This window comes from Lemur catta, chromosome 12 (assembly GCF_020740605.2).
Source record: "Lemur catta isolate mLemCat1 chromosome 12, mLemCat1.pri, whole genome shotgun sequence".
Classification (NCBI taxonomy): Eukaryota; Metazoa; Chordata; class Mammalia; order Primates; family Lemuridae; genus Lemur; species Lemur catta.
The window spans coordinates 55,270,470-55,280,739 of record NC_059139.1 but is presented as its reverse complement, the minus strand read 5'-3'; positions in this window follow the sequence as shown (position 1 = coordinate 55,280,739).

The following is a 10,270-nucleotide window of genomic DNA, read 5'->3' as shown; positions in this document are numbered from 1 at the left end:
TTAATAAAAAGGGAAAAATCAGGTAAGGGATCTTCCCCTCCTAAGATTTCAGATAAAGAGTAAAATTATTGCAAAAAAGGATGTAGTTCTTCCCATGAGAGAACATTGTCCATGTCAACTTATATGATATGATTTATAGAACAACATACCTACCAAAAATTCTGTCTGACATTTTACAAAATTGCTTTTCTTGTGTTAAGACATGCAAAGGCTTTAACAAACAACTTATCCATGATTGATATCTCAGGTTCAGTGCATAATCTGTATCACTTCCCAAGGGGAGACTCAGATACTGTGAAGAAACTGAAAACAAACAAGCAAACAAGCAAACAAAAAAACACTTAATGGCCTGAGAGAGAATTGAGGGGTACCACATAAAATAGGATGAAAATGCTACCTAAAGGAAATAAATTTTTTTGTTTCACAATTTCTTCTAGACCTGTGGTAAGCAAAGTTGGCTTCAAATTGATTTTTTTCTGGACTTAGGAAGTTTATTTTCTCTTTTTCTCTTTTACTTTAAGGGATAGTAACAAACAGGAATTCAATAGTACTTATTAAACTAGAAATTTGTCTTTCTGATTGGCAACATTGCATACAGAGTTAAAAAATGAGGAACAATCTTTGTCTCCCCTTTTTTGAGAATAACAGCATGTTATTTTAATTTCAGAATATTATGGGGGTAGAAAAGGCTTTGTTACACATACTGTCTTTGCACCACCCGAGTCAGAGCTACAAGCATGCCCATCCCCCAGACAACACGCATCTCACCCATTAGGTGTGAATTTATCTATCCCTCTCCCCACCACCTGCCTGACACCTGATGAATGTGACTTCCATATGTGCATATAAGTGTTTATCAATTAATACCAATTTAATGGTGGGTACATATGGTGCTTATTTTTCCATTCTTGTGATACTTCACTTAGTAGAATGGGCTGCAGCTCTACTCAGGATAATATGAGGTAGTTCACCGTGTTTTTTATGGCTGAGTAGTACTCTATGGTGTGTGTGCGTATGTATGTATGTATGTGTGTATATATATATATATATATATATCACATTTTATTAATCCACTTATGGATTGATGGGCACTTGGGTTGTTTTCACATCTTTGCAATTGTGAATTGTGCTAATATAAACATTCAAGTGCAGGTATCTTTTTTATATAATGCCTTTTTTTCCTTTGGATAAATACCCAGTAGTGGGATTGCTCCATCAAATGGTAGTTCTACTTTTAGTTCTCTAAGGTATCTCTGCATTACTGTCCACAGTAATTGTATTAATTTTCAGTCCCACCAGCAGTGTATTAGTGTTCCTATCTTTCTGCATCCACACCAACATTTGTTGTTTGGGACTTTTTGATAAAAGCCATTCACACTGAAGTTAAGTGATATGTCATTGTGGTTTTCATTTGCATTTCTCTGATGATTAGAGATGTTGAGCATTTTTTCATATGTTTCTTGGCCATTAGTCTGTCTTCTTTAGAAAAGTTTTTGTTAATGTCTTTTGCCCACTTTTTTAATGGGGTTGTTTGATTTTTTCCTTGCTGAGTTTTCTGAGTTCTATGTAGATTTGTAGATTCTAGTTATCAGCCCTTTATTGGATATGTAGCATACAGATATTTTTTCCCATTCTGTAGGTTGTCTATTTGCTCTAATGATAGTCTCTTTGGCTGTGTAGACAGTTTTTAATTTGATTAGGTCCCATTTATTTATTTTTGTTGTTGCTGTGATTGCTTTTGGGGTCTTTTTCATAAATTCTTTGCCTAGGCCAATGTCTATAGGAGTTTTTCCAACGTTTTCTTCTAGAATTCTCAAAGTGTTTTTTAAAATAGTATTTCTCTAGGGTGTACCCACAGAAATTGCATACCAGGCAAACTTTTGTTTAGAAATATGGATTCACTTTGCAAGAACGGTGGGCTATGGAAGGTATTAGAAAGAGAGAGCACGCGAAAGAAAAAAAAAGAGGGAGGTAGGGAGAAAGAAGGAAGGATGGGAAGGAAGAAAAGAAAGTGGGGAAGGAAAAGGGAAGAACAGAGAAAAAGAAGATATTTTCCTTTAAGGAGTGTGTGCTCAACACCTGGAACAGTGTCCCCTTATTGCCTCCCAGCTCTACCACTCCCATTCTTCTAATAAACATTCTCCTCTATTTTTTCAAAATTGATATTATTCATACCACTAAGCTTTCCTTAGCTTCCCCTTCTGCAGCCTGGAAAATGGGTCCTTCCTGATTCTTCTCAGGTTCTGCAGTAGACCATGAATTCAAATACCAGAAACTGTGGCTGGTGTGATAAATGTGTGCTTCATATTGGATATATAAATAAAAAAATTTATGAATATGGTTATGGCTTTCTCCATTTGCAAACATCTTTTATTTTTTATAAGACCTAGTTTTAATTTCTTCACGGGCATCTACCTTCCTGTGGCACTTTATACATATCTCTACATTATTCTAATTTATGGTGATCTAAAGCGAATGTATCTTTACTGAAATTGAGATCTTCATGGGTTTTTATTTTCCCTTCTCCTGCAGGTGCCTACTAGTAAGACATAGTATGCATGCAAGATGCTTAAATACAGTGAGGATGAGTAGCACAAAGGAAAATTTTGTATTTAAAAGAGCTGTTTTCCAGTTGATTAGTTTGGTCTTGTATACAATTTGCTTAGAAACAGGGTTTCAGAGTTAATAAGCTCAGGGACATATTATGCTTGAAATGAAACTTTACTTTCTGTGTGTTAAAATCTCTTGGTATAATGGTAGACTTACCAATCCTACTTGTAATTCTATTAATTTTTATTTTATATCTCTGGAAGTTAAGTATATATAAAATTAAAATCATTATATACTTCTGGTCAAAAATGTATTTCATCATCATATGATATCTTGGTCCTTTTGGGCTGCTATAACAAAATGCCATAAACTGGTGGCATATAAACAACAGAAATTTATTTCTTACAGTTCTGGAGTGTGGGAAGTCTAAGATCAAGGCAGATTCAGTGCATGGGGATGGCCTTCTTACTAATTCACAGACAGTAGTCTTCTTGCTGGGTCTTTGCATAGCAGGGTGCTATACCTTGTTCCTCTTTTATCTGGTCACTCATGCCTTTCAGGAGGGCTCCATCCTTATGCATAATCACTCCCAAAATTCCCATCTCCTAATACCATCATGTTGGGGGAGAGCATTTCAACATACAAATTTTAAGGGAACATGTACCTTCAGGACCATAGCATGTGGTGATCCCCAATATGAGTCAAAATCCAATCAGGAAAACAGAAACCATTTGAAGTGGTTCAAACTATTACAGCCTTGCCCGGTTCATCACCCTCTGCTCAAGAGGAAACCAATATACTGAGACAGGAAGGGTTATAGCAGAAAAAGAGTTTAATATTGCAGGTGCCATGTGAAGACATGGGAGGAAGTTCTCAAATCTACTACCCCAAGAATTTGGGAGAAAAGGTTTTTAAAGATAGTTTGGCAGGCAAAGAACTAGGCAACTGGATCTGCTGATTGACTGGGTTTGGGGTGGAACTCTAGGGGTGTAGAAGTTGTCTTTTTTGCTGAGTCAGTTCTTGGGTGGGGATCACAGTACCAGTTGAGTCAGTTCTTTGGTATGGGCCACTAGTCTGGGTGGGCCAGCTGTTCCACCAGAATTCAGGGCCCACACTATATCTCAAAAACTAGCCTTAAGTTTCACAAGGGTGTTGTTATCTATAGGAACAATGAAGAAAGCTAAGAATCTTTATGATCATTAGCTATATGACTCCTGATCAGTAAGTAATAATAGGAAAGCAAGCTATGGAACAATAGTATATAGATATATGAAAAAAAAATATATATGGAAATATATATATATATTTCCCTTACCAGAGTTCCCACCATGTGGCCCTTTATTAATTTTATAAAAGGTGGTATCAAGATGGAATTAAAACCAAGAAGTAGTTACACAGATGATGGGAAAGTTGAAAAGCCAACAGGGAGTATTGAGGCACCCCAGGAATTAGTAACAGAAAAAAATCATTCGATGCTTAAACTGGAGGGAAATAAAAGGGAAGAGGAGCTGGAGATACTTGAAAACCAGAAGCAGAGAGACTGTAGGGAGAGAGCTGCAGCCACAGAGGTTAGGGGCTCACTAGGGAAGATATGGCCCAAGGCACAGAGAGAAGAGTAAAAACACTGGAGCCTATCTCCCCACCTCAATCTCCTGCTGGTTCCCCCCTTTGATCGGGTTAAACAGAACCTTGAAAGTGTAGGCTGCAAGGACTAGAGCCCTGTGCAAAGGGCACAGTCAAGGGGAGAGAGAAATGGATCAGAGGGAAAATAGGCCAGATTCAAGGACATTTTTCTTATTTATAGAATAAAACATAAAGCATATTTTATTTGATATTAAAAGCTTTCTATTGGTAAGTTTTGTTTGGCATAACGTTTTTTTTGCTATTTTGTTTTCAACAATTTGTTTTATCCTTGTTTTAGATGTTTTAAATACAGCTTTTGGTAAGAAACACATAGCTGGATTTTTCTTTTTTATTCTTATTCTCACACTATTTTCTGTAACTAAAGCATTTTTATTTTTTGCAATATTTGAATTAACTCATATCATCACTTTTATGTGCTTTCAATTTGCTTTGCCTTTCTGTACATTTATTAGCTCTATTCCTGCCTTCTTTTGCATTGAATGGTTTTTCTTAACATCCCAATATTTTCCTCCACTAGCTTGGGAACTATAGTCTCTATTTATTTGGTAATTATCATGGAAAATTGAAAATGTTCAAAATCTAAAATAATTTATTTTTAATCCTTTCTATTGATGACTGGATGGTATTAGGCTTTATTTTTCTCCTGTAAGGAAGCTAAATAGAATAATTAAGAAAAAAAATAATTTAATAACCTCTATAATTTCAAGTCACCAAAGAAGATAAAGTGACCTATCTCTATTATTATGGTGAAAATATCCATTTGTGCTTTAACTAGCATGAAATCACAGAATAGATCACTTCATAGAAACACAAGATCTGCTGGAATTGTCACATTACAATCCTTAGGGCAAAATTATAAGTCCACTTGGGTGAGCAATCAAATACAGTTAATCTTCTAGGTAATTGCAGTTGTTGTTCTGGCTGAATCTTAGAATAGATAATAAAGAATAATTTGGAGACTGCATCATGTTATATACTAGTAGTTACATACTAGTAGTTATGTAGGTTATATACTAGTAGTAAAGATAGTTTGCCACTAGCCCAATTATCCTTCTGAACAGTGCCTTTTATCTATCCATAGGACAAACAACAAAGAAGTCTAGAAAGGCAAGGCTACAAGATAATTTAATGTAGTTCATCTCCTCTAATCTGTGCATAATTTACTTTGGAAGTAGGGTTTATTTAACAAAAAGGATAAATGAATATATATAACTTTTTTCCAATAAACATAGTGCTAGAAGTTCTAGCCAGAGAAATTAGGGAAGCAAAGGAAATAAAAGTATTCAAATTGGAAAGGAAGAAGTAAACTTATTTCTGTTTAAAGATAATTTTGTATGTAGTAAATCTTAAAGATCACACACACGCAAACATGCACACAAACACACACACAAAGCTATTAGAATAATGAGTTCAGCAAAGCAGCAGGATACAAAGTCAACACACAAAAATCAGTTGCATTTCTATACACTAATAGTGAACAACCTAAAAAGAATACTATACAAACAAATCCATTATAATAACATCAAAAAGAAAATAATACTTAGGAAGTAACTTAACCATAAAAATGAAAGACTTGTACAATGAAAACTAAAAAAACATTACTGAAAGAAATTAAAATAGACACAAATAGAAACACATCTCATGTTTGTAGACTGGAAGACTTAATAGTGTCAAAACGTCAATACCACTGAAAGAGATCTACAGATTGAATGCATCCCAAATATGTTTGTGGTAGAAACAGAAAAATCTATCCTAAAATTCATATGAAATCTCAAGGAAACCCAGAATAGACAAAATAATCTTAAAAAAGAAAAACAAAGTTGGAGTACTTATGCCTCCTGATTTCAAAACTTACAATAAAGCTATAGTAATCAAATGTGGCACTTGTATAAAGACAGACACGTAGATTAATGAAATAAAATAGCCTAGAAATAAACCCTTATATGTGGTCAAATTATTTTTGTTGAGGGTCCCAAGCCCATTCAATTAGGAAATGATAGTCTTTACAACAAATGGTACTGGGAAAACTGGATATCCACATGCATAAAAATGAAGTTAGATCCTAATCTTAACCATATGCAAAAATTATCTCAAAATACATCAAATATCTAAATGTAAGACCTAGAGCTACAAAACTCTTAGAAGAAAATATAAGGGAAAAGCTTTATGAGACTGGTTTGGCAATGATTTCTTAGAAATGATACCAAAGGCACAGGGAACAAAAGAAAAACTAGACAAATTGTACTTCATGAAAATGTAAAATTTCTGTACACCAAGAGGCAATATAAACAGAGTAAAAAAGCAACTCACAGAATGACAGAAAATATTTTCAAATCATATTGTCTGATAAGGGATTAATACCCAGAATATATAGGGAACTCCTGAAACTAGACAACAAAAAGATTGACTGATTAAAAAATGGGCAAAAGATTTGAATAGATATTTCACCAAAGAAGATATACAGATGACCAAAAAGCACATGAAAACTTGTTAAATATCACTAATCATTATGAAAATGAAAACCAAAACTAATATGAGATACTATTTCTCATCCACTAAAACGACTGCTATCAAAAACACAGAAAATAATAGGTGTATTGACAAGGATGTGGAGAAATGGAAACCCTTGTGCACTTTTAATGGGAATGAAAAATGGTACACCTGCTGTGGAAAACAATATGGCAGTTCCTTCAAAACTTAAAAATAGATTACTCATATGATCCAGCAATTTCCAGTTCTTTGTACATACCCAAAGGAATTAAAAGAGAGTCTCAAATATATATTTGTGCACCCATGTTTATAGCAGCATTATTATAGTATCTAAAACATGGAAGCAACACAGGTATCCATTGATGGATGAGTGTATAAGCAAAACGTGGTATATATTATACATAAATGGAATATTATTCTGCCTTAAAAATGAAGGAAAGTCTGCAATATGCTACAACATAGACAAACCTTGAGGACTTTATGCTAATTGAAATAAATCAATCCTAAAATGGCAAATACTGTATGATTCTACTTATATAAGATACTTAGAGAAGTAAAAATCACAGGCACAGAAAGTAGAATGGTGGTGCCAAGGGCCGGGGTGAGGTGGAATGGAGAGTTATTGTGTAATGAATGTAGTAGTTTCAGTTTCAACAAGATTCAAGAGTTATGGAGATGGATGGTAATGATATTTGCACAGTGTTATGAATTTATTTAATAACATTGAACTATATACTTGAAATGGTTAAGATGGTAGATTTTATGTGTATTTTATCACAATAAAAATTGAAAAAAATCTGAATTTAGTAAAGATTTTCCAGAATATTGGATTTCTGCAAAATTCATACCTGCTATAATGTTTCTATCATCATTTATTTATAAATTACCATGGATTCTAAAATAAGCTCCCTCTTCTCTAAAAGTTTTACTGTTTTTGGCACTTTTAAATTTCTTCTAATTCACTTAAATATTATTTCTTCAGGATTTAATGTAATCTATTTGTGTCTCAGGTGAAATCTCACTATTTTTCTATACATAATGAATGTTCAGACACATGGTAGTCCTAAGTGACAAGTCTGCTAAATTTTAGCTTTTTATCAATCATTTACATATATACATATATATTTGTTGGGATTTGCAACCATATTTGCAAGTCTGTCATAAAATTAATGTAAACAAAATTTACATAATATACTAGGGGCAAAGAATGCATAAAATATTTCTTTATCTGTTAGGTCATTAAATATGAAATGTCTGATTTCAAATCAAAAGTTTAGTTTATTATATCTCAAACAAGAAGCAGTACAAATAATCAAAGTACATGCTTACACTATTGACACAGTTTTGCCATTTTAATGGTAGCTTGCTTATGCCAGAGGCAAAGAAAGCCTGGAGAGTGAGTGGTGCTGAAATCGTGACAGACGTTTTCCACAGTTTGTTGAGAATTAAATATTTTTCCTTGCAAGAAGTGGTCCAAAGCCTGGAACAAGTGCTAGTCAGTTGGCGCAAGGTCAGGTGAATATGGTGGATGACAGAGAATTTCCAAGCCCAGTTTGGATAGTTTGAGCAGCATTGATTTTTGCAGCCTGTGGTCTTGCAAAAGGATGGCCTGTCTCTATTGGCCAATCTTGGATGCTTAATGGCAAGCGTCTTCACCATTTCATCCAACTGGTTGCAGCAGACATCCACTGTAATTGATTGACCAGGTTTCATGAAGCTGTAGTGGATAATACCAGTGCTGGACCACCAAACAGACACCATTAGCTTTTTCTGATGAATATTCAGTTTTGGACTGTACTTTGGCACTTCATCTTTATCTAACCACTATGCTGAACACTTGCAATTGTCAAAAAGAATCCATTTTTCATCACACGTAACAATATGGTGTAGAAATGGTTTGCCTTTATGTTGTGATAGCAAAGAAATGCAAGCTTTGAGGTGATTTCTCTTCTGATGCTCATTCCATTCATGTGGTACCCATCTATCCAACCTCTTTACCTTTCCCATCTGTTTCAAATGCTCCAATATTGTTGGAATAGTCATTTCAAACCTTGCTGCTAATTCACACATAGTTTGAGATGGATTTGCCTCCACTGAAGCTCTCAGCTCATCATCAACCACCTTGGTCTCAGGTCACCCACATGGCTCATTTTTAAAATTAAAATCACCAGAATGGAACTTCTCAAACCACCTATGTACTCTGTGTTCATTAGCCACATCCTTCTCAAACACCTTGTTGGTATTTCCAGTTGTCTGCACTACATTGTTTCCATGACAGAGTTCATATTAAAAAATAACGCAAATTTTTGACTCATCTATGTTTTCATAAAAATTGCTCTGAAAAACCCCCAAAATTTGAAAGATAATCAAATGGCCAAAACATGCATTTGAAAGCATGAAGACGTACCTTGACAATAAAAAAAAAATGTCAAAGTCAAATATCAGAGATATCAACCGTCAAACATAGTACTTAAGGAAATTGGATATTCCATACTTAATAACCTAATATATTTTTGTCAAAGTGAGCCATCATCAACATGTGAGAAGCAGTATGTGATTTATTTTCTTATTCATTCTTTTTATATTCTCCTATTCCACTTTGTTTTTCCTCTTTAATGATCTTGCTCCTGCATTTAACTCTTTGTCCATATTTCCATGTCAAGATAAAAAGCTAGTCTGTATTGTTTGAGGTAACCAACAATGTTAGGACAATGTGGCTAATTTCACAGAGAATAAATGTCTTGGCATTGCCTTTACAATCAGTGAGACATGACTTTAGGATCAGTATAACAAAACCTCCTCAAAGAATATTTGGACATCACTTGAGAATATTAATTATTATCAAGTGATAATAATTAAATACTTTCATTTGTAGGATCTAAAAAGAAGTCCAACTTTTTAATACACCAAGGAGTAAATATGTTAACTTTGACTAAATTATGCTACTGCAGAAACAAACTTCCCCCACATCTCAACGGTTTACAACAACCACGGTTCATTTCTTCTTCAAGTCATATGCCCATCATGTGTCCTTAATCCTGTTCCTTGCAATCTTCACCTTGACACCTAGACTAAGGAAGTGGCACTCATATGGGACTTCACCATTCATATGGCAAAGGGAAAACAACACCAAGTGAAGCATGTGTCAGCTCTTTGAGCTTCCATTCAGAAGTGTCACCCATCGTTTCCTCTCAACTTTTGTTGACCAGAGTAAACCAAAATAATACCAACTACCAAAAAGAATATTTTTCCCATGTATTTCCTACAGTTGTCAAGTAATCTTTTGGTTCTCTATATAATGGGAAAAATTTTTAACAAGTTCTTATTACAAGTTTCAGCAGGAAAAAATAATGCAAGTTCAAATAAAAATGTTCTGGCAGGGGAACTTTGTATCATTTGAAGATCAATCAGTAAATGCTCCATGAAGGAATAAATGCATAAATAAGAAAAACAATTACATTTCTTCAATAAATCTTTGTATAAGCCAGGAAGTTCTTTTTATTTTGTGTTATTTATTGTGCTCTCCACTCCATTTCCCCACGTTTCCCCCTACCCTTACTTCTCATTTATAGGGACATTCCAAATA